At 35.6% G+C, this 9,783-nt stretch overlaps 1 long non-coding RNA gene across 1 annotated transcript; it reads right to left on the bottom strand.

Annotated features, from left to right (window-relative positions):
• Positions 1 to 7,036: 7,036 nt before the first annotated feature.
• On the bottom strand, positions 7,037 to 9,769 carry LOC129350232 (uncharacterized). The gene is made up of 2 exons (XR_008603583.1): positions 9,533 to 9,769; positions 7,037 to 8,400 (listed from the first exon to the last, which is right to left on the bottom strand). It is a non-coding gene; the product is annotated as an uncharacterized LOC129350232 (long non-coding RNA).
• Positions 9,770 to 9,783: the final 14 nt, after the last annotated feature.

Genomic DNA, 9,783 nt, shown 5'->3' with positions numbered 1-9,783 from the left:
GGACAAAATGTGCTGTTTTAACCCTTGTGTGGTCTTTGTGTCAAAAATGACCCAGCCACTATGTTTAATAGCAGAGGAAAAACCCTAAATTACTGTTTTTTAACTAAAGTGACCCTAACATTAGAAAAAGTGAAACATTGTCTGCTAAGACAGCACCACCATTTCTCTCCTTGCTGAAGCCATTAGTGCAGTTTCTAGTTTTCAGTAGTCATAGATCAGATTTGACACACTTGCACACTGTACTATATATGCTAATTACAGTTTAATATGTTCTTGATATTTTTGTTTTGCATCTATTATTTAGTTTTATTCTTATTATTGTTGCCATTTTAGTTCAGGTTCCACATTCAGCACAATTTGATCTCAAGTGACCAGTAAAATCACAGCATAACAACCTATAAATAACCACTACTAAATGTTCACATTTAAGGAACTTTTTACAAAACATCATGAACAAACTGGAATTTCTTCAGAAAAATAAATTCAATTTCAGCAACACTATGCCTCAGTTTATCATTTACACATTACAACTTACAGATCACAGGGTGTTTACAAAGGAACACAACATTTAGTCACAGATATCTGGAACTGAATGATATAGTATTTTACTTTATGATCAAACAGCAAAAATCATACAAAAAAGACCAAAAAAACAAAACAAAAAATGAGACACAAAACAACAAAAACGAGACAAAAAAGTTTGAAAGAAAAAAAATGGACAAATGATAAAAATTTGACAAAAAAATGACAAAAGCAAGTAACAAAGCAATAAAAACATGAGACAAATGACAAAAGTCAGACACAAACAGACAAAAAACAACAAAAACAAGACAAAATATTATTAAAATGAGAAACAAAATGACAAAAAATGAGACAAACGACATGAAACAAAACAAAAGAGACAAAAAATTAGACAAAAAAGTTAGAAAGCGACAATGAACAAATGACAAAAATTATCCAAAAAATGACAAAAGCGAGAAACAAAATGACAAAAAATAGACTCACAACACAAGTGAGACAAAAAAAACACAAAACGACAAAATTGATACACAAAACAAAAATGTGGAAAAAAAAATATTTTCACAGTGAAGCTTCTGATGTCCATATTTTCAACATTTTTGGGAAATTTCTGAACATTTTTTGGTGGAAAAAAGTAATTAAAAATGTTTCTTAAGAATATTCATGTGAATGTTTTTATGTGAATGTTCTTAAAGAAAATATTAGAAGTTTATTAATTACAAGTTTTACTGATATATATGGAATCACTTTAGATATTTTAGGATGTTTCTGGAAGATTTTTACTAATTTTTTGAAAATATTTACAAGAATTTTCTTGCCAAATTTGGGGGATTTTTTTAAAATGAAACTTTTAAGAGAAACTTTTGAGGAATTATTGGAATTTTCTTCCTGAAGGTTTTGCAAATTTTCAGAAATTTGGGGGATTTTTTTGCTGAATTTTTGGATTTTTTTCAGACAAGGAAACAGTACTTTTTAGTTCCTGTAATTGAAGACAACAGGATGGTTAAACCCACAGTGATGCAGATATCAACAAGACGACCTCTGCTGCCCCCCAGTGGTCGATCAGGGTCCCTCCATATGGAACGGATTAGAACAGGATGCGAGTCTGATGTGATGCAGGTCAACCAGTAAATCATCTGGTGATGGTAATGGAAGGAATGAGAGCACGAGGAAGGAATCCATGCACTTAAAGTGACTGTAAGAACACAAAAAGAGCATAATGTTAAGTGTAGGAAATAGTCCAGATCTGTGTGTATCTGTAGCTGTACAGTGCAACATGTGACTGCAGACAAACATGCTTTTGTGCACCTACACACACAAGAATCTAGCTTTTATTATGAAGGCAAATTCAGAACATTGTCAGCTAAAAAAATGTATTTCTGTGGTGGATTTTTAAAAATAGAACGCAGGATGTTTTCCTCTCTCTCTGCAGACAGCTTTGCACATGTTGCAATGATTTGTCAGGATTTGGCAAAATAATAAAAACCTGCTGCCACATGGAATGAATCTGAGTCTGGGTGTTTGGTTTTTTCTCTCCTCCTGTTCTGTTTTCTCCTTTTCTATTTTCCACCAGAACAAGGTACAGAGAGCAGAGGTCATGCAAACTTCACCTGCAGGCGTTTCCCTATTTAGCATTTGTACTGAAATCAAAGCAAGAGTCAGAGGTCAGTGGAGGCCCTGCTGTTCCACCTGCAGATCAGCCACACACCTCTGAGGGCATCATACTGCTCAGAATGTAGCTTCTGTGTGATAAGGATGGAGAAAAACGTTGAAAAATCTTTATCCGATCATAACTCAGTCAAATAATTCCACAGAATGTGTCATAAGAGTAATGCTGCATCCCCAAATGAATGAAAACGTGTTAAGAGCACAGAACAAAATGGAAAATGGGCCTCGGGATCAAACAAAAGGGAAAAGTTGATCTACACTACCGTTCAAAAATTTGGGGTCATTCAGACAATTTCATGTTTTCCATGAAAACTCCCACTTTTATTCATGTGCTAACATAACTGCACAAGGGTTTTCTAATCATCAATGAGCCTTTCAATACCATTAGCTAACACAATGTAGCATTAGAACACAGGAGTGATGGTTGCTGGAAATGTTCCTCTGTACCTCTATGGAGATATTCCATTAAAAATCAGCTGTTTCCAGCTAGAATAGTCATTTACCATATTAACAATGTCTAGACTGGATTTATGATTAATTTCATGTTATCTTCATTGAAAAAAACAGTTGTTTTTTTTCCAAAAATAAGGACATTTCTAAGTGACCACAAACGTTTGAACGGTAGTGAAACAGGTTGTTCAAATACGTAGTTATGGGCCATGTAAAGATATGAGCATCTTCAGATGTAGAATTTCAAAATAAAATGTCCGGGTTACCTCCAAGTGGGATTAACTTGTAAACAGACAGCAGCTCCTGTCATCTCTGTGTCTGTGGCATTATGAAGGTTTCACAACACACTGAGGAAAACTAGAGCAAACTGGACTGAAATAGGTTAGTGTGTTCAGTAAAATCAAGGCGTGCGTGCGTGTGCGTGTGTGTGTGTGTGTTTGCGTGTGTGTGTGTGTGCGGCTGGTGAACACACTGGGATGTGGATAAGCGTTGCTGACGTCCTGCTCAGTGGGAATTGGCCAGTTGTGACACGGAGCAGGTGAAGGTTAAAGTGTGTTTGCTTTCAGCTGGGGCCCCAAACACACACACAAACACAAACACACACAAGTTCACACAGTTCGATCAAAAAAATGTACATCAACAGTAAAAAAAAAAAAAAAAAAAAAAAACAGACAAGAAAAGCACTCAGAGCAGTCACATGTTTTCCAACGGATGAAATCCTTAAAAAATTTGTGGTCCTCAGTGGTGGATTTGTAGGAGGATCACAATCATGTGATCATCAGCAGGCAGCTCATGTAGTGTTCACTTGTTGTCATAGTTACAGTGATGTGGTGCTGCTATCTCACAATGATACAGAAATCTTTAACAAATCCATGGATCCAGACTATAAGCTGCATCACTGCCAACTACAACTAATACAGAGCAACTTTAACTCCTTTAGAGAAACTTTAACTAATAAAGAGCAACTTTAATTAATAATAGCAACTTTAACTCCTTTAGAGCAACTTTAACTAATACAGAGCAACTTTAATTAATAATAGCAACTTTAACTCCTTTAGAGCAACTTTAATTAATAATAGCAACTTTAACTCCTTTAGAGCAACTTTAACTACTTTAGAGCAACTTTAATTAATAATAGCAACTTTAACTCCTTTAGAGCAACTTTAACTAGTATAGAGGAACTCTAACTAATGTAGAGCCACTTGTAGACTTGTAGAGCAGTTTAGCTTCCACACCGACACACATGTGGTGGATGACATTGTGGTCTGATTTACGACAGCAGCATCTGTCCGTACTGTAAATCAATCTGCTTTTACGTTATAAAGAAAAGACACTCGGTGTGAAATGCAACCCTGTGGCTCAAAATGTAACAGAGCAGAGGACACTCATGGAGTTTGTTTAGAGACGAGGACGTCGTTAACACAAATCCTACCGGACAACGCAATCACATGTGCTTTATTCAGCCATATTTCACCATCACGCCAATCAAAAACTTCTTTTCACGGTTTTCTGTTGAACTATTTGCCCGGTTCATGCAGTCAGACCACAGAGGTGAGACATAGATGCAGATTTCTTCAGACTGTTTTGGACGTCCAGCCGGAAAATCTGCTAGAAAAAGGTGTTGACTTTGCTCCCCAAACAAACACAGGAAGATAGCAAATGTTTGCTCCTCCTGTCACAAGCCGGTATACCGGGAGCACAGCATGAGCCGAATCATGTGCCGGCAGAGTTCAGAGTTTCACGTAAACACCGTCCCATTTACATCAGTTTCAGAAATGGAAATGAGATTTTGGAGAGAGGGTTACACTAATCTGATTCTGTATGGGAAGAAAAATGCATTAGAAATGTGTTGAAGTTTGAATAGCTGTGAGGCTTTACCGTGTTAATATACAGTAGGTCAATTTTAACTTATTTAAGAGCAACTTTAACTAATTTTTGAGCAACTTAATATAGATCAATTTTAGCTAATATAGAGCAACTTTAGCTAATATCAACTTTAAATAATATAGAGCAACTTTAGCTGATATCAACTTTAAATAATATAGAGCAACTTTAGCTGATATCAACTTTAAATAATATAGAGCAACTTTAGCTGATATCAACTTTAAATAATATAGAGCAACTTTAGCTAATATCAACTTTAAATAATATAGAGCAACTTTAGCTAATATCAACTTTAAATAATATAGAGCAACTTTAGCTAATATAGGGTAATTTTAACTCATTAAGAGCAATTTTAACTAATGTAGAGCAACTTTAACTAATAACATCAACTTTAAATAATATAGAGTAATTTTTAACTAATAATATCAACTATAGCTAACATAGAGCAACTTTAACTTCTTTTGAACAACTTTAACAAATAATATTAACTTTAGCTAATATAGAGCAACTTTAACTAATATGGAAAATCTTTAACTCATTTAGAGCAATTTTAATTCATGTGCACTACCATTCAAGAGTTCAGGGTCACTTAGAAATGTCCTTATTTTTGAAAGAAAAGCAGTTTGTTTTCAATGAAGATAGCATTAAATGAATGATAAATCCAGTCTAGACATTGTTAATGTGGTAAATGACTATTCTAGCTGGAAACGGCTGATTTTTAATGGAATATCGCCATAGAGGTACAGAGGAACATTTCCAGCAACCATCACTCCTGTGTTCTAATGCTACATTGTGTTAGCTAATGGTGTTGAAAGGCTCATTGATGATTAGAAAACCCTTGTGCAGTTATGTTAGCACATGGATAAAAGTGTTAGTTTTCATGGAAAACATGGAATTGTCTGGGTGACCCCACACCTTTTTTGTAATGAAAATAATCTTTGCTTGGAAATACTGAGAACTAAACGATACCAGAATCAAAGGGGACTAAATAAGCTAGGAAAGGTATCTGTCTTTGTTTTATAGGGTATCCAAAGGAACCTAAATTGAAAATGTTGTGTTCTGTCTCCAGATGACATGAATAGTTTATTCTGAAAGTTCCCAGTCAGTGGAAATGTGTGGGTTGATAATGTGTCTTATTTCTGAACCTCTAAATGCTCTGCAGACCTGCTGTTCATTTCAAAGCAGCGCACCGTTTACAAATTGCCTCTGTCAGTTTGTGTGAATGACCTATTTCAATAATCCTTCCCCCCGTATTATTTCCCATGAAGGAGCAGATGGTGAGTCGGTGCGAAGGCAAAAGCAAACACTGTCATAGTTTGTAGCCGTGGTCCTGCTGAATCCAGCTAATTCAAGGTGCAGTGAGTCAATACAGCCACGACTACTGCACACATTAATCATTAATCGAAAGGCTGGCTTTAAGTGCTTTCATGTCCTAAATTCTCCCGTGGCTTTTTGGGGAATGGTCTGTTTATGATGGGATGCCGTACCAAAAATGCGGCTTCACTGCATCTCTAAGTGGATCAAACTAAACACAGATTAAAGAGTTGCATGGATTCAAATGTTCACTGCTTTTAAATAGCTGCATGCAAAAACAAGGGGGAGGAGCTGCTGTGTGCATTCTAGCTAAACATGAGAGGCAGAAAAAGCTCTTTTTGAGTTCAGGCAATTTCTAAAGAAATTAAGTTCAACCAACGAACTAAAGTGAGTTGGGAGGATTTGCTTTTCATCTACAACAAGAAAAGCACTCAGAGAGCGTAGTACTATAGAAACAGAGTGGTCTAACCCATGTTTCTGACAAAAATGGATTGATCATAAGACTTCATGAGGACGATTAATACAGTGAAAGACTCACAACACATGTTTAAAGTAACTAATTAAACCTTAAAAACTCACCTCCACGTATTAAAATGAATTATTTAGAGTTTTTTCTATTTGAAAATGTTCCTTTTATGCCTTAAAATTCCTTGTTCCTTGGCGAAGCAACAATGAAAATAACCATTAGCTGCAACCAGGGTGGAACAAATGGAAAGACGGGTCGACTTGGTAGCTGGTTAAGGGATTAACTCCTGTGCTAACCTTGTGCTGATCATGAACTCAGCAGCTCGTTACCGCTACGCTTACGTTGTAAATGCTCTGCATGTTTACAGCAGCTGCTTGTTCCAACAGAAGGTTGATCCTGATGGGGGCGACGCCTCAGGAGAAATATGGCCCGAGGTGTCAGAGGTGTCAGTGTTAAAGTGGTGGATGTTACGTAAGGGCACTTTATTTACAACAGAAATAAACGGTCGTGCTTCTAGACTGATAGCTCCCGGCTCCATCCCCTATATATGGAGCTGTATGGGCTGTAGTCAGGTTACATGTGATGGTTTATCTCTAAGAAAATCACTTTATGCCCCATGTTTAACTATAATAACCTGCCTGTCATCAAAAAACCACTTTACATGATTAGTTCTTTGTATGAGAAAGTGTCACAATGACTGATTGCATCAATGGCCCTTTTATTGCAGCAAGGAAATTTAGTTTATCAGTTTTTCACTTTTAATTTGATCACAGAGGTTCATTCATCAGAAGGGCACACTTTAAAAAATTTTAATTTTTCAAACATGTTACTGTTATTTTGTAGATTTTCCCTGTTATGTTAAGTAACAGATAATATCTAGAAAAATGACAAAAAGTATTAATTTACACGTTGATCATAAAAAAACCACAGGCCAAAACTGTAAATAACACCCACATTAAAACCATTATATTTACAAATGGTGATTCATTATTTGACTGTCAAACCATGACGGTAAAAATCTGTAAACTCTAAAACAGTTTGATGCCGTTTATATAACACTGAATCACCGTAAACAGGTTAATCAGGAGAAAAATGTGTTTTTTTAGATTTTCTTTCTCTTGAAAACAGGAGCAACTGTAACTGGCTGCCGCTCACACGGCAAAAACATACATTTCTCAACTCCTGCACAATTTTTAATGGAAAAATGCCGTAATATGTATAACAGTTCTGTAATTTTTACATTTAATTCTGGAAAAGAATACAGTTTTTCCCGGTTAAATGTACATATTGTTGTACTGGTAATGGAAACATGCTGCAATATTTATAACAAGCAACAAAACAAATTCTGCATTTATTGCATGTAAAAAAAAATACAGTTTATTATTGGTCAAACTGATGTACTTTTGTGTTAATAACAGACATATGCTTTAATATTTATGACAGCTTGCTAAAAATATATATATTTAATGTTAAATACACAAACTGTTGTGCTGATAATGGAATAATGCTGTAATATTTATAATAAGTTACAGAAACATTATTTTATATGGTATTTTCATGTAAATTTTCAAAACTTTAAAGGTTAAAACTTTTTTTACAGTAGAATATGGAATTAAACATGTTTTTTAACCCTAAAATCAACAATATCAGTACATTTCTTTACTGTAAATGTAGAAAATGTTTTACTGTAATTTTACTGTAGCATTCTGGTGACCACAACTGCCAGAATTTTACCATAAAAACAACTTTTTTTTTTTTTTACAGTGCGCTAGTAATTAGTAGTATTATTATTATTAGACGGCAAAAGGACCAACAAGTCCTCAGCATCTCTGGGAACTCCTTTGAGACTGTTGGAAAACCATTTCAGGTGACTTCCTCATGAAGCTCAAGGAGAGAATGTCAAGATATTAAGGGGAACATCTGAAAGTCTGCGGGTTGGTTGCAAAGAATGCAGACATCCTTACACAGGAGGTGTTTCAGAAACGTAGAGTAGCCCTTTGGAGTTGAATGTATGAGCCTCTGAGCTGCTGTATCCAGACCTGCAGCTGAGAATAAGTGTAAGAGTAACGTCTTCATCCATACTGCGAGAGGCCAATGTCCTGCAAAGTAGAATATGAGATATATTTAGAAATTATTTTTCCACAAAGCAGTGTTTGTGGTGAAATGTAAATGCTAAAAATCAACTCAGAATCATGAAAAAAAATTCCCTGATTTGACCCCTCACTTAACCTTCCTGTTGTTTTCATTTACGGGCACCACAAAATATTGTTTACTTGTCTGAAAAAATACAAAAATTCAGCAAAAAAATTCCCCAAATTTCTGAAAATTTGCAAAACCTTCAGAAAATTGAGAAAAATCTTCCAAAAAATCCTAAAAATATCTAGTCATTATATATATGTGTATGTAATCAGTAAAATTTCTTATGTTTTCGCTGGATTTTGGTTGATTTTTTTTGTGAATGTTCTTAAAGAAACATTTTTTAAAACTTTTTTCCACCAAAAAATATTCAAAAATTTCCCAAAAATGTTGAAAATGTGGACATCAGAAGTTTCACTGTAATTTTTTTTCCTCCACATTTTCAAACTTTAAAACGTGTCAGTTTGACCCGCAGGACAACAGGAGGGTTAAAGGCCCGATTTAAAAAAAAAAAAAAAAAAAATCGATTTTTCGACAATCATTTATTGGTAGCGAACTTTTAGGTTTTTTCAGGGTTTCCCATGGCAGTTGAATTTCAACATTTTGAACCATCTTATTACACACCTTTACAAACATATTGGTGAAGAAATTGTTTTGTAACAATTTAGTTGGCAGATTTGTGAAATATCTCATAAAATGTCCTTACTAAGAGTGAGCAAAGCAGTGAGCAAAGCAAAGGGTGGCTATTTGGAAGAATCTGAAATATAAAAAATGTTTTGACTTATTTCACTTTTTTTTGTTTCCTACATAATTCCATATGTGGTCATTCATAGTTTTGATGCCTTCAGTGAGAATCTACAATACAAATAGTCATGAAAATAAAGTGAGACCATTAAATGAGAAGGTGTGTCCAAGTAGTGTATATAAAACATAAAAACTGATCTCACACACACACACACACACACACACACACACACACACACACACACACACACACACACACACACACACACACACACACACACACACACACACACACACACCCCTAGAATCTATATGCCACCCGCCTCTGGGAGTCCTCATTTTCCAACCCACCATTTTAACCGTCTCTCCTTGCAAGCTGTCTGCCAGATTTTTAGTATTTTTCATGTTTCCAGTGTAGAAGCCACACCATCAGCTGCCATCAGACCGCAGTAGTTGCGTTCACGGCGTCCATTCTGTGTTCCGTTCCAAACGCGCCTTATCTCCTACCGGGTTTTTCCCCTGATTTAACGGTCCATAATGACTGCTGCTGTGGCTGAGTGTCCGGGGGTGAGGTGGGGGTGAGGTGGGGGTGAGGTGGGGGT

This window comes from Amphiprion ocellaris, chromosome 12 (genome assembly GCF_022539595.1).
Source record: "Amphiprion ocellaris isolate individual 3 ecotype Okinawa chromosome 12, ASM2253959v1, whole genome shotgun sequence".
Lineage (NCBI taxonomy): Eukaryota > Metazoa > Chordata > Actinopteri > Pomacentridae > Amphiprion > Amphiprion ocellaris.
The sequence above is the reverse complement of the archived record's forward strand: the minus strand, read 5'-3'. Positions and strand labels throughout refer to the sequence as shown.